This window comes from Dicentrarchus labrax, unplaced genomic scaffold (genome assembly GCF_905237075.1).
Source record: "Dicentrarchus labrax unplaced genomic scaffold, dlabrax2021, whole genome shotgun sequence".
Lineage (NCBI taxonomy): Eukaryota > Metazoa > Chordata > Actinopteri > Moronidae > Dicentrarchus > Dicentrarchus labrax.
Genome location: NW_026136723.1, coordinates 21649896 through 21673614, shown reverse-complemented (window position 1 = coordinate 21673614; position 23719 = coordinate 21649896). Strand labels below are relative to the sequence as shown.

The window sequence follows — 23719 nt, the reverse complement described above, 5'->3', positions numbered from 1 at the left end:
CTGTGACACAATCATCTACACAGCACCTCTAGGGGAGAGAAGGGCTGGGAGTACATTTGTGTGTTTGTGCCTTAATATACACCCACACACAAGCTTATATACATCTAAACACATATAAATGCATGCAGGAGCAGCAAATATAAATCAGTATACACTCAGACAGATAAACAAACACACAGCAATTGCGTGCCCCAGTCTCAGTTCAGTGCTGCGAAACTGCCTAAAATTACAACAACACACAGAGTTGAATCATTATCAGACTTCCTAAACAGCTCTCAGATGACACATAAACATTGCAGCGAAGATATTCCACCGACTACTTTCTCTGCCTCCTTCTCTCCAACCTGTTATGAATTTCTTTGGATCAAGGTGAAGTGAGACCACAGCAGGCTTGTCCGACAACTTCCTGGCGATATCTAAGCATGAACACGCACGCACGCAGTTCATCAGAAGTGTTATCTAGTGATCCTGCTCTGTTTACCCTGCTCTCCCCCGGCTGAGTGCAGCCTTAGCTCAGCCACGCACTGAATTCAGAGCAGCTTCCTTTTCCTCCACATATCCCACAACTCTTGTGTGTGTGTGTGTGTGTGTGTGTGTGTGTGTGTGTGTGTGTGTGTGTGTGTGTGTGTGTAGGTTTGTGTGTGTTTGTGTGTGATTGTGTGTGTGTGTATCCTCACTGTCAAAGACTAAGACGAAAGAAAAGGGTGGTTTGAAGTTTGTCTCAGAGATTTCTGCCTATCTGAATGCACTTTCATTTGTGCTGCACAAAGCTTTGGAATATTACATTTAAAGCATTCAGTAGCGACACATCTGTCCGGAAACAATGTTCTGGATATGCAGGATAACCCACAGTCCCACAACTTTAAATTAAAAATCCAAAGTAACAAGGACATCATTCCTGGAAAGAGATGTCGCTGTTGAATTTTTAAATGTGATTATTTTTGTAATTTGGGTTTAAGACATTATACACACACACACACACACACACACACACACACACACACACACACACACACAGAACTTCCCCGGCTATCTCACTGAAGACAAGGATGGTTTATGTAACTACAGCATATAAAACACCCCGGACAAGTAAAAAAAATAAAGACATGAACACCTTATGAGGCATCAGTTGCCATCTGCTCCTGAGACACTGTTTCTGCTGATAAATCTGTCTTTTAATCCCTCTGTCTAATACTTTATTCCTTCTCCGCCAAAACGCTCCTCATATGTAAAACTGCACGTTTTCCCCTGTCCCACCTCTTCATTTTTCTCTCTTTCAACTAACAAATTTTATTTCAATACCGCTCTTTCTGTGTTACATTCAGACGGTCAGGGTCGCTGAGAACACTGATTATAATGGAGAAAGAAACGCTTGTGTTGTCCTTGTGTGAGGAGAAAAATGGAAGGAAAAGAATAGAGCAACAGGGGAGGTGCTCAGGAGGGAGATGTCCAAATGTTTGTTTATGCCTAATTGGGCCACAGATGAGCCAGCGGCCATCTCAGATAACAGTCTGTCCAGAAGGAGGGAGGAGACGAGCATGAAGGAAGGGAAGGAGATAGCGAACAGAGGTACTGCAGAGGAGAAATGAGGAGCAGTGGTTGGGTTTAAAAGAAGAATAGATAGAGGGAGTAAAGAAGGAGGAAACCAGTGAGGCTGTTTGGCTGTGGGGAGTGAATATCAAGGATAGGACTGAGAAAAAGGGGATGAAAGAAGCGAGTGAGGAATTAAAGGAGTGGCATTGGGACCTCTGGGGAAGTGGTATCCAGTAATTAAACAACAAGACTTGTGCAGCATGTGTGGCCGCACTACAAAAGGTCCTTCTACTGCTCCCCGCTGAGCACATTCAAAACGACACATTGCATCTAATTAGAGAAACATATTGGAGCTAATGTTCTCACTGAACTTGCCTAGTGGGCTCATAGAGGTGCAGAAGTAACGTACAAGAATACATAAAAGGGCATATCCAACAAATATGCAAATATGTTTCACTGCATTGCTTGTGAATGTGCCCCAAGCTAGAAGACTGATATGAATGCTGAGATCAAAGTTGGTGACGAAATGGACAAAAAAAGGAATTTTAAAAAGCAGCTGAACTTCATGCGGATAAAGTTTGTACTGGAAACAAAGCATGGCAACACTCACTGCTGTGTACAGTAAATAAAAGTTGTGGGAACGTTTCCTCTGACCTCCTCGAATCAGTGCAAGTGCTGTTGACCGTCAGTCTGTGGTATGATCCGAAAGGCGCCCACTTGTCCCAGTGACGCCAGTTTGAAAAAGACCATGTGAGCGAATAATTAGTTTACATACTGTAGTAAGTTGAACAGGCAGAACAGCACATGCACCTTGTTCTTGACTGATTCTTTTAAACTCCATTGTAGACAGAAGAAAAACAACACAGTGTCCTTTCCATCATGTGTATGGACAGTTTGAAGCCTTTCCCTCTGGACAAAGATTTAGAGTTACCAAAGGACCGTTCTGTCATTGTGAGAAATTCTTTTATCTCTCACGCCATCAAACTGTTAAATGCTCATGATTTTTCTTTCATATAAAATAAGTGGATTGTGGTGGAGAAGTCATTTTTCACCACTGAAGTTAGATAGCTGGATGTCCTCCAGATTTTATGTATGCTGCTACTTGATGTATTGTTTCATGACAGCTTGAGTGGTGGGTTTTAACAATTGTTTTACATATTTCTATTACATGTAGTATGTTTTATGTACAGTATCTTATGTTTAGATCTGCGTTTTTGCTCTGTTTCACCTGGTTGCTAGACAAATGTTCCCTCAGGGACAATACAGTTGAAGCTGAAAGTTTAAGTTGAGACCAAAGAATGTCAGTGCATAAATTGTGTGGTCATTTTAAAGGCAAACATAGAATTGAGCTGAATCTCAACCTATATTGTTTTTGTCTGAGAAAAATATACATATTCATAGCTAAACGAAATATATGTAGTGAATACTTGGAAAAGACTGAATAAAAAGTATAGTGTAGTAGTGTATATTTTTGGCTAAATGGAAGTTATCTCTATAATTTTTTTGAACTGATTAATTAATTAAGTAATATCATAGATGCATTGGCTAGACAAGTATGCATTAATATGTAAAAACGTATTCTTATGGAGTACAGCTATACAAAATGTGGTACTCATTGTGTCGTCCCCAGTCAACGTGTGTGAAATCTCAAATTGCCCTATTAATTCTAAAATTATGGCAAAATAAAAAAAAATATATATATATTTTTGGGAGGCTTTTATTCCTTTTGTTCCTTTTATTAGTTAGGACAGCTGAAGATAGACAGGAAAAGGGGTAAAGAGAGGGGGTGACACGCAGCAAAGGGCCACAGGACGGACATGATCCCATGGCCGCTGCAGCAAGGACTCTTGGTGCATCACCTCCAGCTACAGCTATCGCTGGTGCTGAGGCAGAAAAATAAAACAATTACACTTATTTTGTGCAAAATTTGCCAAAAGCAACATTAAGTAGCAGAACAGGAAAATCAAGGATTCAGATTACGGGTGACGTAGACTAACTATCCCGCCTTTGTAACAAATGCTGACATCAATATCCTTCCTCCCCCCCTCCATTCTGGAGAATTCATTACATTCCTCTCCAGCTGTCCGTCAACCACTGCCTCCTGGCTCGGCTGACTTCACGTTAGCAAAAAATTACAGTGCCTTTTCACTTTCTCTAAACCAGCTTTCAATTTCCTGTGGGTGGCTGACGTCTGCTGGTTGTCAAATTGGGATGACGCCGGGTATTTGATGTCGGCTGGTTTAAGGCGGGGTGGGCTGGGTTGGGGTGCTCTCTACAGGGACCCTAAAGCTTTTGGGAAAAAGTACAGAGAAGAGCGGGAGATTGAAGTCACTCCAGCTCCCGCCTCAGAAGCTGACAGCTGAGAGATTAGTGGTTAATTAAGTCAGGCAAGTTGACTGGCATGCGGGGAACAGCCCTCAAGCCAATCAGAGTTTTGGTTTGGTCGGAAAACAAGAGCAGTACTACCGCAGCCTCTGGGGAGAGCTCACTGGTAGACACTAGACTATAGCCAAAAGCAGCACGAATACTTCCTGACTCCCCAGTTTCTCATCCCTCTCGCACATCTGGAGAGGCTAGATAAGGAACATGTAATGAAAACAAAATGGTGATTGACACCTAGCGCGCCGCATGCATATTTAAAGCCACGTAATTTACATTTTCAGGTGCAGAAGGATGTTAAAAAAAAAAAAAAAAGAGGATGAGAGGAGAGGGAAGGAAAGGAAGATACAGTATGTGACACTTGAGAATACTGAATGAAAGAGAAGAGGAAAGACAGACAGAGAGGAAAGGAGATTTAAATGGAGCATTTTTAAAATGTCAGGACCATAAACACCACTCTCAGACCTCGCCACCCGGCCGCACAACTCAGAATCTCTCTGGAGGGGGTCAGAGAAAGAGAAGGTCCAACCACACACTGACCACTTCACAAAACACTACAGCTTCTCCCTTTGATAGCTCCATCAAAGAGAACGTTGTGCTTTTGAAAGACATGTAAATATCCCTTCAATAACATCAAACAGGTTATGGAAATCACATTAAAAGCACGGGCGAGGTTGAAGGTTTACTTGGAGCAAAGACATCACGATGAAACTCTTTTCCACTTGCTGTTTGGTCTAATTTGTTCTACTGCAAAAAAAACTATTAAATATTCTGCCATTTTACGGTCAGTCCAAGGTTTTGTGTTAGGAATATTTGGACATTCTGGGGAATATGCTAATGTAATTTCTTGAGTTAGAGGAGACTGATATAATTTCTGTGTCTGTACGGTAAATGAAGACACCTCCAGCAACTGGTTAGCATGGATCAGCATAAATAAAACATGGAAACAGCTAGCTTGACTCCTTCCAAACGCAAAAAAATAGCTTTACGCTTCAGTTTTTGTGCGGATTACAAAAAAAATAGCTACAACATATCCATTAGTGAGCTTTAGAGGTCCTGATAAGCAGATTTTTGTAGCTTTTAAGAGAGCAAGGCTAGCTGTTTCACCCCATTTCCTGTCTTTGTGCTAAGCTAAGCTAAGTGTCTCCTGGCTGTAGCTTCATATTTAGCACACAGACATGAGAGTGGTACAAGAAAGCTCGAAATGTTGAACTAATTCTTAAATAATTTCTTTAGAAATAGTTAAACTGCTAAAGTAGTTTCCCTTCGGAGTTGATAAAATATGATGTACTATTACAGACCATTACATTGATGCACACAAGATAGACCTTGTGCAGTACACTGAATTATGCTTGCAGAAAATATTTAATTCCTCATTTTTGGTTTATCTGTATCCCCACTACTGTATGTGCTCAGTTTCATTTTTCATGAACGCAAATATCAATACAAACCAAACAGATTGTACCCAAGGCTTTAAGGTCTACAAAAGCACTTCCTTTTTTTTGGGGGGGGGGGGTTTCAATAATTCAGCCATTTATTGTTGTTTCAATAAATGGCTGAAAACCAGCATTCAGATGCGAGCTCCCCCTTTTAAGTCTCTTGCCCTTGGCAAACTTACCACAGGCACAATCCTAATGGGTATAGTTTAATTGTAGCCACTGTGCTTCAGAGGTTGGCCCGCCTGGCATTCAGATGATGAATGAGGGTGGGAATGAGCATCCTTATGCTGCAGTGAGGGAGCAAGGGACAGGAGACATCTGAGAGGGTGAGGGAGCATTATGGCCTAAGGCTTGTATGTGTGTGTTTTTGGTGTGTGAGAGAAAACTACATACACATACAAACCAGAAAACTAATATTTGACTTTTTTTTTACCCCCTGGACATTCATGATATCCTTTCTTTTATCTACGCAGTATATTATTTTTTGTTGTTACTGTTCCTTCTCACCCCTAGTTGTTATCTAGTTGGCTCCATTTCCATTTCTCTCTGAATTGCTGGTGTCAAATTAACTTGCCAATAATAACCTCCATTCTCTATTTCTGTACATTTTTATGATTTGCTGCATCAATCACAGCTTTGTTGCAGCTGACAGATTCTAATCAAGAGCTACCTGTGACTTAATGAGCAGCTTCATGATTGAACCCAAACCTCATTTGATATTCATACACTTTTATGATTCCCTGGATGAAAGCGGCAAAGAATGAGGCGGAGAGGGGGAAAAAAAGCAGAAGTTTGGAGTCGTCATTAAATTTAATTTGTCTGTACTTTATCATTTCAAAAAGTTAAACCGCTGCAGAAGTTTCCTCTACAACTTTCGCACCGCTGAAAGCGCTGCTCATCAAATCATCACTTTTACCAACTCAGTTCACTTGGCACTCGTACTCTGGTGCTGTCATCATTAGCACCACTTGCTGCAGAGACGAGTCTGCCTAGCCATTAGCCGGCAGCCACCCCGCAGCACTAGAAGGCTTAAGGGTTAAACGTGTCCGGTTGGGACCCTGGTTAGAGCTGAGGGAAGCAGAGAGAAGGCTCAGAGAGAAAAGGGAACATTAGGGATGAACTAGTGCAATCAGCCCAAGGCAGAGCAGAGGCTGAGCAGGGTTCAGTGAATTAGCAATATCTCTTCCCAGCATAGATCAATGGAGCATTACCGTAAGAAAGAACAGGAGATGGAAAGAGGGAGGGATGGTGGAACTGAGGGAGGGAAAAGACAAAGAGAGAGTAACAAACTAATAATTTGTCTCTGCCTCGAGCACACTTTCTCTCTGTGGTTGTCTCTTTCACTTTTAAATACCACCAGTGATATCTCAAATCAAATGGGGTGATCACAGAACCAGGATGGCGGGTTTCCAGCCGATAATCACTGAGCAAAACCATTTCAATACAAATGAAGGCCTGATTATAGGATTAATGAATTAAGAGGCTACCGGTGGCTAGTTTATAGTTTGTTTTAAAGAAGTATTAAGGTTTTTCTTCTCATCATTTTAGAATAGGATGCCCTTTTCTGACTTCCACAGATATTAAAATGTGTCCAAGCTACACAGGATTTAGTCTTGTGATATTTTGTATTTAAACTTTTATTCTATTGAGCTTACGTTTAAGAGTTTTCATATCCATGTGCAAATGATATCACACTCACTAGTCACTGTCTCTCACATCACAGTCACAGGGGGAAATAAAACTCCATGAAAGCAGGAAATTACACCCAAAAAAGGTTACTGTTCAACCTCACTTTTCATTAATTAGTAACCAATCTGTATTGACCTTATGCAGCTCACCTGTTATTTTTTTGTGTGTGTTCCACTTCTGCTTTTGTCTCTTAACTTCCAGTCAGCTAGCAAATAACAAGTTAAGTTTTGTTTGGTCTAATCCAACTATATCATTCATGAACTAATCGTCAATAATCAGCTTGTTACACAACAATAAGTATGTTATTTGAACACGGGATTTATCTTGTTTCTATCTGATTTATTAAACCGCATAGAGAGAGAAGTGTGGAAAAGGTCTCTTATTTTCTTGCAGCTATGCCAGTCCTGAACATTATAAATTATATCATGCTGGCACAGGGTGGTCACAAGCATCAGATGCCAACTACACAACATTCCCAATTCCAGAATAGACAGGCAGTTAAAGACAAAATATTGCAGCAGTATTACACTGTATCTTGCTTTGAACTTAAGTCAAGAATGAGGAAATTAAACCCTGTGTCCAATTCAAACACAGTGACATTAGGGTTGCAGCGGTATACTGATACCATGACACCGTGGTATGAAAATTGATTGATTATCATACTGTGTACATTTATCCATTCTACCCTACTGTTATTTTAAATTATAATACAAAATATTTTGTGAAAGCACAATAAAGTCTTTGTTCAACTACAAAAACCCTTCTGTTTTCATTTCTTTAAAAGGTCATTGTGAGTGTAGTAATTTATAATGAATGAATAATAGTAATAACTGTGTAATACTGTATACCGTGATATTTTCTGAGACGGTTATTGTACTGTGAAAGTCTCATACCGTTGCAACCCTAATAGGCATCACCCAGCTGTAGAAGCTGTATTCGATAATGTGTGTGTGAGGTGGTGTATCAGTGCCGTCACTGATTTGGATCCTACCAGCTCCGACACCTGTCCCGTAGCCCTCCCTGACCTCTGAGTGAAGAGAATTTTTCTACAGGGATCAATAAAGCTCCACATGTTTAATCATCATTGCATTAACCTAAGAGGCGATGTGGCAGTGAGGGCACTCTCATGGGAAGTTGCATTTTATGGGACACTAACATTGTTACTCGCTCTTGCTCATCTGCTGCAGTCGCCCTGTAGTAACCCGATAGCCGCAACACTGAGAAAACAGAGACTCATTACCCAATCCATTCTCTCTTTTTCTCTCTCCGACTCTGTCGCTTTCACTTAGTGGCTCACTGTTACACACAGAGCTGCTAATGCATGCGCACATGCACTAAACCTCCACTAAACCACTGGACCTTGTTCACCACACAAAGTATGGATTGCATTCAAGGGAGGGTGCCTCAATAGATCACAGTACGTTTATTGGCTCCATGGATTCCCTTGAGTTCATCAGGCTCCAGAGGAGGAGGAGGAAGAAGTGCAGAGACTGAATATAGATTCACTCTACCACTGTCTGCTGAGCAGGCCTGGCTGCTCCATCAGCCTGTACCCTATTAGAGGCCATGATGGAGGGTGACAGAGTGTGTGTAAGTGCTTGCATGTGCATAGTAAGTGAGCAGAGGCTGGGTGGGTGCGGGTAAAGGGAGGGTAATGCACTGGACAAAGAAGAGAACATCTTGCTGCGACAGCTTTTGTTTATCTGAATTGTCTAAAATGTTTTTAAATGTCGTCCGCACTTTCTCTACTGCTCTTACCGTTATTGGAAAATCAATGTAGTATGTGGGAAAGTGTGGATAATATTTAGATTTTTGATTAAGTGAGCATGGCCCCAAATGTGCTGGTAAGTAACATTCAGTCAGTCACTACACTTCAGTAAAATTACTTGTACTTTCCAGCTTCATAATATACTTTTTTATACTTTTACTAGGGCTGTACAATTAATCGAAATATTATCCAAATAACTAGAAACACCATTATAAAGAATTTCTGTAGTGCTGCAGAAAAGCCTTGGCCTACACTTCTCTCCAGATGTAAGAAAACATGTTTGTTTGGAACAGACCCCAATAAATGTCACATCATCATGATTTTAAGAGCTTTTTTCAGTGACAATTAAAAGTGTGGCTTGTGACTCCTTCCAATAAAGCTGCGTCTAGTTAGGGCCCCTTTTCTCATCTCGTTTCAGATGTCTTTTTAGATCCACCAAAGAGTGTAGTCCCATCAGATGGTTTCATTTAAATAAATGTCCAAGGCACTAAAGGCATTAAAGGTATTCAATATTTTACAAAAAGCAGAGATTACAGAAAGAGAGTCCCAAAAATGAATATCTTTTCTCCCATTAATCAATTCCTGACCCCTCAGATTTTATTTTGCAATCCTCTAGAGGGGCCCTAGACACTACTTAAGTGTCTGCTTCATCTCAACCAGCTAAAGTAAACAGTAAAATGCATCTTATCAATGTTATGTATAGTGTTAATAATCTAATAGTGTCTGCAGAAAAAGTTGTTTACTTTTGATACTTAAAGTACATTTGGCTGATAATACATCTGTGCTTGTACTTAGTAGGATTTTGAACGCAGAACTTTCACTTGTAATGGAATACTTCTACTTTGTGGTATTGGTACTTTTAATGAAACTATCTGAAGATTGCTTCCACCACTTGACCCGATACTCCTTCAGCAATAGAGGGACAGAGGAGAGGAAATAAAAGAGAAAAAAGGGAGAAGACAGAGACATAATATACTTTTTGAAGTGAAAATAACCAAGACAGTTCACACATACTGCACCTGATCACATTACATCCTTACAGGCGAAAAGGCAGAGGGGGATGGTGGAGCAGCAGAATGATAGACAAAGTGGAGAAAAGGAAGGAATTCCAGAAATAAAAGTAAAAGAGGCAAAGACAGAAAATCCCTTTTCCTAAAGGATATAAAGCAGAAATAGAGAGCGGAGGGCAAGACAACAAAGAGAAGGAAAATTGGGTAAAAGTATGCAAAGACTCATCTTACAGTAAGAGAGGGAAGGTCACTACGCAGAGAAAGAGACAGAGACAGAGCGCTCTGGTTACTGGCAGCAGTGGGCAGAGAGACAGAGAGAGTGATAACCAGGGGACAGCTGGAAACACAGAAGCAAGGGCTGAGCGAGCAGGGCACCGCCGGCTGGGCACACAGCGAGAAACATGAGCAGGGGCGTGTGTGACTACATGCATCTTGCGTTGAGAGAACGATCAAGTGAGAGAAAGAACAGAAGCAAAGACAGGAAAGAGAGAAAGAGTGTGTAAGGGCATGCAAGGGGTATGTATGTGTGTTATCTGGCACTTGGCACTAGGTGAAAGGTTGGGACTGACACTGAATGCCACTGCCACACCGTTAGAGGTCATTATTGTAGATGCCAACAGCAAGCTAATAGTAGTATTGGTATAAGAATATCACAGCAGGCAATAAATACACAAGGCTAAAGATAAACGACTGCGAGAAAGGAGGCAGAGTGTAAAGTAGAGCCTGGAGGAATACATAATGAATCATTAGAACTCATTCATTTTTAGTGGCGTAGCTCTAGGAATGGCAATTTTGGTCACTACTTTGGTCCAGACTTTTTATCGTGCGTCACCTGTGGGTCAAAGTTTTCACTTAGCCGGTGACATATCTCAACATCTACCGATTAGCACAATTTGGTACCGACATTGATAGGTCCCAGGTGGTGTATCCTAATAACTTTGGCGATACCCTGACATCTTATATCCGGCAGGCTGACAGCAGGATTGAAGCGAAATGTCTCATGAACTATTGGATGGATTGTCATGAAATTTGGCTCAGACCTCCATGTCGCCCTCAGGATTTGTTTGTTTTTGGCATGTAGCCTTTATTTGAGATACAAGAAACAATGGATTCCTTTTTTTCGGAAATCTAGTGCGTGCCACCAATATATCTAAAGCTTTGGTTATCCTAAATTGTAAAAGTTTAATTTGTCCAAAAAACTAATGACTTTCCCATCAGCCTCAACTGTACTTTTTAAAATATTAAAACTAAGATGGCAAACTTCATTCCTGCTAAACATCAGCATTGTCATTTTGAGCATGATGTTAGCATTTAGGTCAAATCACCGCTGGGCCACACAGAGCTGCTAGGAAACCTGTGTTCATTTATTAAATTCAATCTTTTTAAATTATATTAGGGTTTCAGACACATTAGTTGTTTTCTCTAACCTGCCTAGACGCACCTGCTTGTTGAGGAACTCGGTTGCACACAGATGGCTATATCATTAAGAGCATGGGACAGCGCAGTGGCATGCATTGAACTTAATATGCTTAATGGTGTGTATAATGTAAAGGAAATGAGGACTGAAATGAGTGGCGGATTCGAATGAGTCAGGGCCTGCTGTAGTGTGAAGGAGCTCAGTGTGCCGAGGTTTTAATCTAGAGAGGAGACTTTTAGGTTGAGCAGGCGGCGGCAACATAAAGCACATTTTTCACACGACACGCAGACATGACAAAGTGTGTGTATATTCGGCGCAGTGCCATTTGGAGGAAGGCTGTTTTGTAGTGTGCTGTAGGTGAATGTTCAGTGTAGTAGGCCATCTGACAAGGAAGTGCAGCCGGCCATATATCATACACTCTGAAGTGCGACTGCGGCTTGTAGGGTTTGTGTCTATGGTGCAGTTTCTGAGAGACTACAGCGCAAAAGACATTTTGAGAGCAACCGAGGGGAAGTTTTGACTCTCTCTCTCTCTCTCTCTCTCCCCTCTCCACTTGTTTCTCATTCATCAAAGGTGATGGGGGGGAGACAGGCGGGAGGTACAGAGCGGTCCCAACACAGCTATCATTAAATAAGAGTTCAACACCAGAACTCATGAATAATTCATGATCTTCTACACGTTCTTTATTTGCTAGGTAGCACAATAAAAGCTCTTATCTGGGGCACACATCCTGTACTGTCTGCTTGGCACGCAAACACACACACACTCATGTGCGCACTTTGCAACTTTTGATGAGTGTATTACGTCGCAAAAAAGGCAAGAAAACAGGTAATACTACTGAAAAGCTTAATTATTATTCTTAGCATGCACCGGAGCAGAACTATTAAATATAACATGGATTGGAACAGTTGTTGTGTCCACTTTGTACAGTGGTTTCCACCCCTTCTCTGAGCAACAGTGTTGAACAAAGAGGTGTTGGCCTTATGAGTAGGTCCGGTTTCAAAACCTGTCTGACATTGCACAAGTTAAGAGGTTAAGAGAAACTGTATGCTCCGCTCATGCAAAGGCTGCTACAACAAGTGCCCTTTTCAGGCTGCTTACTAATTAATTCAGAAAGCACCCGGTGTACTCCTTTAACACTAGCACAGGAAGTACGACGAGGCATGAACCACAGGTCAGGTTCCAACCGAAGTCTCTGAACAGTTTGTTATCCACTCCTAATGCCATTTCATACACCAAAAGTGACGATGAAGTGGAAGTGAACTGTTTGCTCAAATGTGAGTGAGAAAGCGGAGGACAGCCTGTACGTTAGCTGTCAGTCCAAACAGAGTCTGCAGAAGAACAGTATGAACTGAAGAGAAAAATGGAGCTTACAAAAAAGGCTCTTTGCCTCACATATGAGAACACACACTTATTAAACCAGCAGTGCTACAAATACTCCAATAAAAGATGATGTATGAGTGAAACAATTAAGCAATATACACGGAGGGTTATGAAATAGTTTGCATTAAAAATACTAGAGGTTTCTTAGACGCTCTCTCATCCAAATCCCAGTTTAACCCCAATACCCCACAGAGTTATTAAAAAACAGGGTACATAGATCATTTTAATGCCGATAGTGAAGCACACATTAGTGAGTCCTTTGAACCCACCAGTGGTTGGGATTATCACTATGTATCAGTCATTCATCTCGAGCTCAGCCAATCGGAGGGCTTCATTTTACATCAAAGCCAGAAAAAAGAAGAAGCCGTTATTAAAAAGCCTTTTCATCTTATTGCAAACTTACACTACACAATATTTTCTGACCTAATTTTATACCATATATCTCAGGCAATTTGGGGGTCCTATGAGGAAGCGCTTGAAAAAATCTTCAGAGTGTGTTTGGGACAGCCTAATTGAGGCAAAATCTGGTCTGAATGCTGTGTGTCTGTAAGTACTGATTTGGCTGCAAGCTTCTTCTCCACATTAATGGTCTGAACTTCTAAACCCTGACAGTTTCTGCATCTCTTTCTTTCTGTTTTTTTTTATATTCTAAAAACTCAATTAGCCATAAACAAATGTACCTTCCAATTTGACCCTACATTCATTATCTGTTTCTTTCTTGATATAATAGAATTCCTCGAACCTTAGGAAACCACGAAATACCAGATATCATTAATCGCTTATCCTCATCGCCTCCATAATCACTATACTCTCACAGCATGGGGTGGTGAGGTCAAAGGTCAAATAGATGCAATCAAAAACCAGTAAACAAGTGAAATCCAGTCCACTCAGCAGAGGTTCAGCTCCTTAACTGCATAAGGAATGAGAAATGTCTCTCTCCACGTCTCTCTCTCTTTTTCTCTCCCAACTGCATTGTCATTGTCAAAGCTTTTACGCTCCAGTTGGCCTGGACAAAAGCGAGCAAGGTCGCCAGAGGCTTTTCCTGCTATGATCGCTGTAGTGTTAGCCGGGGTTGATAAAGGGCCCATTAGGGCGCTGAATGGGCACCCATTAAGAGGACACCCACACTGGTGAGGGAGCCCCAGGGCCAAACGGTCTTCCTTAAGAAACCTGATAGGCACCTGACAGACTGGAGACGCCCAGGCCATATATACTGGAGTTTAAAAGAGAAAACAAAGCATGAGTTGAAGTAATTGAGAAATGAGGAGGTGATAGTGAAAAACGAACGCTTTGCCAGTGTGAAACTTGTGTTACTCTGCAAATTATTTCAGGCTTGGTTGCAGTCCGCAAATAGAAAAGAGAGCTTGAGAGGGAAGTCGACATCCTCCGCACACTTGGCCAATTGCTGCATGAAGTAGGTGTCAGGTTGTCGGTTTTGGAAAGTTGCAAAAAGTGTTGGATGTAGCTCCCTGATTTCAACACCAAAAGGTGGGGCCTTGAATCTGGCCCAGCCTGATCCATTACAGCCCAAGCCAGCTAATAAAATGTTCAAGCCCAAAGCCTGCAGGAAGCATGAAGCCAATATTTTTTTTACATTGAAAACAATCATAACAATCACATCAAAATCACTTTGCACTGATGTGAACACAATGACAAAAAGCAGTGTTGCAAAATGTTCTCCAAATCTTTACAAACCAGATGAATAAAGGAACAGAACATCCAGACCCTGATAAACTGGCAGCTATTACAAGTTCTCCTTCACCAGTTTTCTTTTTGTTCCCCAGAAACTCACAGTATGCACATGAAAATGATCCCAAATTCAACCCGAATATGTCAAACCCATCAGGCTGGGTCAAGTTGCAGACATCACTTTGGAATTTGTATCCTCATAACCTCACAAACCAGATTTGAACCACTGAAACTCCTCTATGAGTCATCATCTATTGTATCAGCCCAGATCAAGCTCTTTTTAGAGAAGAAATAGATTTTGGCTTAGTAGAAGCTCTAGCACACTGTTTTGAAAACATTATTATTTTCAGTCAAAAACTCAGACCACAAAAGATATTTTTTACTACTGTCGTAACTTTGACACAAGGACCCTACTGTAACTACACGGCACCACTCAAATGGTCTACCTGGATTAACTAGATCCTGAAATCCTTAGAAATAAATTGAGGTTATGCCTGCCAGGATTTTTTTACTAGTTGTGGTCCCTGTGTGACTCGTGAGCTACTATTGCTTCCAAAATCCCCGAGACGATCAGTCCAAAATAGATGTATTTTTAAATGATCACTTATTTCACATATGTCTGTAATAAATGAACACAGCGAGGTCAACCAACAGACAGCGGATATTACAGGTAAACTGAGCTCATTTGAAACAGCTGGACTGCATTAGCTGCATAATATGTCTAGATTCTATGATTTTTGGAATGGAAAGACCAAAAAAATGAAGGCAGGTCTGTTGCATCTACTGACAAACCAAAGGTTTCATCCCAAAATTGAATATCATGCATTAACAACACTTTTTTTGGTTTAGTTTTAGCACTGAGGTAGTAGCACAACATGGTGCAGTGACTGGCTGTAAGGCTTCTTATGGAGGGCCACATGCTTTAACACATTTGCTTCTTACAGAGTGGATTAGAAACCTTGTTTGACACTCCGAGGCTCATATACTGTAAAACTTTTCCTGACCTTTTGCATGCAGGAATGCATAGATTAGCAAGTGAGAGCAAAGAGGGGATAGTTCGTCAGTGTTGGCATGCACGCCTAGGTGCATTCATGTGCATGTAACACAATGGCGTGCAAGAAAACTGTGTGTAACACTACAGACGTCTGTGCTGTCAGAAAAGTTTGCCTTCATGGAGAAGCAGGGTCTGTTGCTAAATTATGCATACTGGAATTCAGAAATATGGTAGGAGGCTTGCAGTCAACTGTAGGAGGACTTTGTACAGTACAGCGTGAAAAAAAGTGAAAGGAGAAGGAGGACGACGACAAGATGCTGGGAGAAAAGTTATGGGGTTGTGCAGAGGATACACGCTAAAAAGGCGTGAGTTAGAGACAGAGAAATAATAATTGCGAACTGCAGTCCTTACATGTGCGTGTATGCATGCAATTAGACATTAGGTCACAGCAATTAGCAATCAAAATGTAGGTAAAGCCTGGGTGTGGCAGATATGTCTACCGTATGAAAAACACTGTTGAAGAATTTGTGCAACACAAAACCGTTGAGACCTTGATTACATCATGTGGTTGTGTGGTTCCAATGCCACTGGTTTTGCCCGTGTGTCTTGTAAACAACAAGTGTTTGTCACACTGAATGCACTCAGACTAGACGGATAAATTATAACCTATTTCAAAAAATGGAGGAGCGAGACTGACGAGAAACTCAAACTGAAATAGCAGTCGGAGGCTACCAATATGACTCATGATGTTGAACTGTGAGCTGCGGTGGAGAGAACAATGACAGGATGAAGATTTGACCAAAAACATTCAATGAGAAATGACAAGCAGGTTGTGACTAGCCTGCGTTTTACTACAAACTTGAATTGTCGCAAGACTGTGGAATTAAAGCTGTGCTTTTCTGCCTTGCAGATGAGTAGATGAGCGTTCTGGGGAGCTGCAGAAGACTCTGAGTGAGCGCAAACCTCCGCCAACACTGAACACTCTTCCAAGTCAATGTTACAGCCAAAGACATCATTCCCATCATTTGAAGTGAAGTTAAATTTGATTTTGTGACCTTGCAAACATGCCTTTTGGATTTGAGATCGAGTGTCTTGCTCTCTTACAGTTGTGGCTAAAACATAATCATATAAACAAAGAATTTTCAGATTCAGGTCAGACCCAAAACCTAACAAGTTATTCCATGCCTGAGTATTATCTGTCTGCCAGAATTCATTAAAGTTGAATAGTCAAAAGAGTATGTAGTTATGATCTTGCAGAAATAAACATAAAATGGCTTGGCAACATAAAACTGTGGTCTGGTAGATAATAAACTGATACAGATTTACCCCGAAATCAACCTCATCACCATTGACAATGATTATTAAATGTATTCAGTCCTGTGGTCATATTGAACCCACTGAGATCATGCACCCACTGTGGTTGACATAAAGTATTTATTGGTTTCAACCAATGAAAATTAACGGTTTCCATTTCAACTAGTTGCTAAGTAACAGACAATCAATGATGCATTTTCTTTTGACTGATTTTTAGCCAATTTAGGGAAAACAGAAACAAGCAGTATAAAGTTGACATGATGAACTTACTAGCAAACTATAAGACATCCAAAAGATTTGAAGCAACATTAGCATAGATTCAGAGTTGTGTTTCTCCGATCTTTACTCTCCTGTTAGCTTCATTTTTGGTCTCCACCAACTCCAGCTGCTAGTTTTGGCTGTCGAGCAGGGAGCATACATAAAATGGTAAATAAAGCTAAGGGGGAACTACTGAGTCGGGTGATAATTCTATGTGGGACCCCTCACAGATTACACGCTGTCATTCGATAAAAAAAAAAAGTAGATTATAGCAGATTTAAAGAAAAACTAAATCCATCAGTGGCTAGTGAGAAATAGGTTAATTTCAAGCCCTTGCTGCCTTTAAAAATATATTTGACCAGACTTCACAGAAGCACAGTGAGGGAGGAAGACTGATGTGTGGGATTAGAAAGATGGAGAGGAGGAAAAGAACGGAGGACGAAGTGAACAAGTGCCAGAGAATCACAAGGCTGCCTCTCATTTCCAAGTATTCTAAACAGAGACAGCAGAGACGGACCACACAAACCACACACACACTCAGACCACAGCATCTTCAGAGGTACAATTTCACAGGCCCTAATTACAGTGGGCTGCAGCGCCTCTTTTTTGGTTTACCAAAATCTCAAATCGCACACACTCTCGTATACCGTTCACAGATGCGGACACACACGTACGCAACCGTTCGTGCACACACCCACATATTAATCTAAATTGTGCATGTACGGAAGTAGTAACAACGTAACAAGGGGCTTTTTTATGTTTCCTGGCAGATAACAATGACACTGTTTCCTTTCCAATTCTCAATCAGTGTTCACGCACCTCATTGAAATCCTTTGTAGGGCATTTTACAGCACTAAAGTTTTCAAGTTTCCTGTTCAAAATTACATATGCATGGGAGCATTTCTAAAGCATTTCCTTCTAACTTTTACCGTAGCCAATATACTCTTAAATCGCTCTCCCCTGCAGTCCTCCAGTTGTGTTTTGTCTGATTAGTATGCTGCATTCATCCTGAACTGCTACCCAGGTTTTTAAAGTCTGATTGCTCACTCTTTCTCTTTCAACAACCTTGAGTTTTTTCAAGGAGGGTCATGAATAATGACCCATCGGTTTCCAGCACCAGCCCTTATACACTGAGGCCATTTCAGACAAACACAGGGGTACAGCGTTTTGCCATTACGCATCCTCCCCGTCACTTCAGTCTCTCACTCCCATCCTGTCCGTCTCCGTTCAACCCCCGGTTCCCTCTCACAAACACACACACACACTCGGTTCTTAGCCGGTCCGAAAAGGGACCTGAGAACTTTGTGTTTTCTGGCGTACCTTTTGTATCTCCTAAATATCCCTCGCTTTTCTTCCTCCCCTCTCTGTTTTTTCACACTCTTGCTCATTTACATTCACTGTACAATGCACGTTTCTCTTCCCTTTCTCAGAGAATTCTCTAAAGTGAGGGAAACTAGGCCATTAGACTGCAGCACAGCTTCTCCCTTGCTTCAAGTATCCCCTCTCTTCCAATTCCCTCTTTCTCTGCTCCATCTTTCTCTCCCTTTGTCTCCCTTCCTCCTGCCCCGTCTCATTCTCGCTTTTTTCCTTAAGTTGCCTGCGGTATCCCTCTGTCTTTTTTTCCTATTTTTTTTGTAATCTTTATCACATGACATTCTCCTTTTCTTCATTGCTCTTGCTGCTCTTATTGCCTTGGGTACCACTGTGTCCTACCTCCAACTTGTCTCTTTGCTACTTTGTTCTGTTTTCTCTCATATCATCCATAACCCATAACACGCGCGCACACACACACACACACACACACACACACACACACACACACACACACACACACACTAAAACTTACACACCAATTCAATAGACCAGAAAAGTATTTCCAGGCACCTTCTGTTCCTATTCAGATTTCGTTTTCCCTATGGCAGGTTTTAATGGGATTTTTGGGTACCATTTACCAATCATTCCGCACTTTAAAAGAGTAAAATTAGGTTAATAGAAAATGGCAGGGGTAAAAGTATTTAAACTTCATTTGTTTTTAAAAAAATATTTTGCTAACAACCATGGGATATTATCGTTGATTCAGAAAGTCAAAAGAATAGTGCATTAGGCAACCATTCAGCACTCCATCAAAAAAAGAAGAAAAAGTAACATAACATTTGTGTAACATAAATATTTTAAGAGAGTAGGACAGCTTTACACTGCCGTCTTCAGTAGTGACTGGCAGTGATGCGGTTTAAACCTGCACTAGCAGTCAGCCTTAGTGGGGGACTGCATGTCTTCCTGAGTTGCAGACTACTTTGTTTTGGTGAATAGACGTCTTTGTTATGGATGATTCAGGATAATCCACAGACCACACAGGAATATCCACTAAGAAACCTGTAAAATAGAATGGTCTGTGGATTAGAGAGTAACTGGGATGCTGTTTCTAGAAAAAACGGATGCTGCCACTGCTGTTTTCAATGCTGTGAGGACCGCAAATCCCATTCCTGTCCACTGTATTGGACTAAATGCAGAAATCTCAGGTACATGATGCCTCCTGCTACCTGGGTAAACCAGCCCGTCTTGCTCATATGTATTGCAATGTGCGGTTAGTAGACCAATGTATAGTGGCCATCCTGACTGGAAACAGGTCTGCATTAAATAAACATAAGGAGCTGCATTGGTATGGGCGGGTTGTTCCAGTTAACAGACAGACAATGAAATAGGAGGAGTAATAGATCAGTTTGAGTAATAGATCCATTCATTTGAAGGCTTATCAGACACCAAACACTGCACAGCGGTTTATAATAATAAAAGTAATCGAACAAATTTGCTCTTATTTGATTGGCCGGAGGAGCATCTTGCTGGATAATGTTGCATTGTTGCAAAGGTTGGGCCAGGTTAAACTTTTTTGCTCCCCTAATGCATCTACTCAGTAGCCTCATTGAAATGAATTAGAGCTGAAATGACTAGTCGACAGAAAATCCTTCGGAAACTGTCTTGATTATCGATTAATTGTTAAGTCATTTATCAGTTAAACCGCTTGTCCAATGTGAGGATTTGCTGCTTTTATCTGTTTGATATCATTGTAAATTGAATAACTTTAGGTTCTGGACTCAACGATTAATTAATTGGAGAAATTGCCACCAGATTACTTTATAAAAAATATAATAGTTGCAATGACTAAGGGAGCTGTGTTTTTTCACACATTGCTGTAGTGTTACAGTGTCTCCTGCAAAGGGGTATAGAAGAACTCAAACTAAATAATAATTATTATTATGAACTATTATTATTATGCAATATCTACCTATCTATAAAAAAATAAAATAAACTATATGAAGTTCAGTGTAAAAAAAACAATGTGTGTGTCTTGGAGACAATTACTTTACAGCCCTATTCATTTTCAAATTTGTCTAAGACAGGGGGTGGGATGATCATGTTTTTATTTGGGCAGACAATTAATGTCATGACAGTCTGTTTATCTGTCCATCTGAGTCCCCCCCTCCTCCTCCTCCTCCTCGTGCCCTTTGTCTGTTGGTTGCTGTCTTGTCCAGGTCCCTCAGGGCTAATCTGCTGGTGTACCAGATGCATGTGCTCATTAACCTGGTGCCACCTTCTAAGAGCCTCATTGACCGTGACACAGTCTCTCTCACACATACACACACACACACACACACACACACACACACACACACACCCAGTCTTATGCATATATAGCAGTGACAGTCACACACACAGGACACATGCTCGCTTGGTGACATGGGCTATTATTTATAGTATACCGGCTTTTCAGGTGCAGGATTTTTGGCAAAAACAGAAGAGAGGGGAGTGAAAGGAAAGTATCGAGAGATTGAAGTAAAGACATAAGAGAGAGGGAGAATATGTCAAAACAGTAGACAGATGGCAGGGCAAGGGCGTGTCTCTACCTGGCCCCAACTTGGTTTTCCGACAGAAACCTTGCTCGTGCAGTCTGTTTATTGTCCTCTTTTTCTTTTTCTTCCATTCATTTGTATTTCACGGTCTCCCAGGTTCTCATGCTCTCGCCTCTGAAATCCCCTTCTTCTCTTCCCAAGGGCGATTCAAAGGATGCAAAAAAGAGAGATGGATCCCTCCTTCACACCTCTCTCTCCCAGGCTAAATGCCTCTCGTTTCCAGAGAAAGAGACTTCATACAAAAGGGGAGAGAGGGGGGGAAGAAAATCATCCAGCTTTTTGTGTTTTTCTTACAAACAGCAGCTGTCCCTCACATTGCCTCCCCCATTCACACCCTTACACCCTCGGAGCCGTTGCCGTGTCCAAATCTACTGCAGAATACCACATGGGACCTCCCCACCCACCCCATCCTCCCCCACACACCCCCTGCCCACCCGGGTGTCTGAGTAGTGGGCTGTGTGGAATAAATGAGCTCATTCATACAGTGCTGAGCAGCTCCATCCCTTTTGCTGCCCGGCCCAATGTAAACAACCCTAGCTAGTTACAGGCCACGGCAGCGAGGAGTGTGCTTGGATCAGAACCGCCTCGTAACTGCTGATCCCGAGGTAAACGATATTTGAAAAGTCATATTGTGTCGTTTAATGGCATTTGCTTTGAGCATTCATTTGACAGCACCTGAAAACAACTTCCACCTCCCAGAGGCTTAGGTCTAAATTGGGGTTTAGCAGTTGGCTTCACTTGTGCCAGAAAAGTTTCAGTCACTCCTACAGAGGAGAAGCATTTCAGTGATACAGACGCAGTTTAAAAAAATAAAATAAAAATAATAGAAATGTGCCGGAGTAAAATTTCTAGTTTGCAGTTCTTCTGACTTTAATGATCTTAGGTCTGCTAAACAGTACATTCATTTGTCAAATGGCAGAAAAATACTATAGAAATGTGTTTAAATTATGGATGAATTTCTGAACCTTAATGGACTCAACAATTAATAGGTAAATTAAGAAAATAATAAGCAAATGAATTAATAATGAAAAGAATTCTGAGCTTCAGACTACTGCTGAACGTTCACTTACATTTTAGTTTGCTTAAAGGTGAAGAAAGTTCATAAATTCAAACCTCCTGTGCTGGAGTATTACTCGACAGTTACAAATGTGTGTGTGAACTTATCGTCACTAACGGTCAGACTGACTAACTAGTGCTAGCATGTTCTCGGCTGGCTAGCACGTTAGCGGTTTGAATAATTCACCAACGAGAACGCCATTAAGCCTTCAGCGCCACGCTATTCGCACACGGACGAACTTAGTTTTGCCGAGTTTTGGCAATAAAACAGACAAATTCTGTTTGATCTGAGACCTAGAACATTTTTAAAGCTTTAGTTTTCCTATAAAAGTGCCTCAATCCTCCATTACTGTTTATTTAGGTTTTTGTTTGTCGAATCAGCTGAGGGATTAATTACCTCCAAACTTAATGGAATAATGACTTTGTTGATAGTCCTTTTTTCTTAGTCATACACTGTGAAGGAGTCTACCATGTCAGGGGGAAATTTAATAGACAGTTTGGTGTGGCTCTAACTCTTTATTTTCATTCTTTCTTTGTTGTTTTTTCACTGAAATCCATCTTCTCCTGTCTGCGGATGTTCTGCACCATCAAACTATCTTGCTCTGGGTATCCATGTATGAATGGACAGGCGCATAGACTTTATAATGAGGAGCCCTGTCAGCACTTCAGCTTCAGAGACTTTTATTGCAAAGAGTAGGTTGAGCAAGTATGAGTGAAACAGAGGGATTACAGGGCGGTATAGTTTGTCTATATCAACTATGTAATTACTACAGAATAGAATAATAGAAGATAATGACTTTGCATAAAACTTCAGTAGTCCTTCCTCACTCCCACCGCCAACATACAGGACCTCCACCCTCACCATTCAGGGTCTGCACGCACTGCAACACTGAGCTGCTAAATCCAACACATCTGAGGCAGTGTCAACACAGTTTACACCACAGCATAATGTGAATGACATTTTACAAAAAGTTCCTATTGTGTGTTTTGAGTACGTGCATCTATTTCCATCTGTTTTTAAATCACTGTCTGAGCTCTAATAAGCCAGTAGGAGTACTCGGAGGATGAGACATGTTTACCAAGCTGCTGCAACATGTAATAGCAGATGGGTGTTTCCTAACGCTTTTATTAACTCAACAATGGTGCTCACATACTTGAAACCACTCTGTGAAAAGGCCTGTACATAGGAATGATGTGGAAATATATATTGTGCAATAATATATGCCTTTGTACAAACTGTTTTCAAACCCAGCAAAGGTCAAATGCGGAAAGTAATTGGTTTCAATAATACATTGTTGCCCTAAGTATTGCAGATGTAGCTGGAATCCAATTTCCCAATGTCTTTTATCCACTCCACCCACCATCTAATCAGTAAACTCCGCAATATAATTTACATTAAAGTGGAAATGGCAAGCTCTTCTTCCATGCAACAACAACAGCAAGAGAATATTTATAAAAATGAACAGAATGATTCAAAAAATAATAATCATTTACACCTTACACCCAGCAGCAGTTTATTCACTGAGGAAATCAGAGATTTCACAAAGCCATTCTTTGTTGTGACCTTTGCTTTGGCTCATTACCCAGTGTAGTTTCCGTCGTAATTAATTAGCCGTGGCTATGTTTATTTCTTTGTCTTACAAACACCCAAGTACAAAATGGAAATAACTGTATGCGCATGCAAGTTTGGCTGAATACTTATTTGTTTGTCTATCATACTGTAAGATTTATTTACACTCTGAATAATGGAAGAGCTCAGTTATACAAGTTGAATACATTACAACCACTGTTTGCTTTACTTTTAACAATACATAAGACAAGAATAGAAGAATTGCTGTAAATAGTGACCTGAATCTAAATTTCCAGAGACTTGAGTTTGTGT

The 23719-nt window shown here is 41.0% G+C and overlaps 1 protein-coding gene across 3 annotated transcripts in view; it reads right to left on the bottom strand.

Moving 5' to 3' along the window:
• The window catches only part of ext1c (exostoses (multiple) 1c), a 75908-nt gene that overhangs the window by 39450 nt on the left and 12739 nt on the right, over positions 1-23719 (bottom strand). The gene's annotated exons all lie outside the window — the stretch shown is intronic.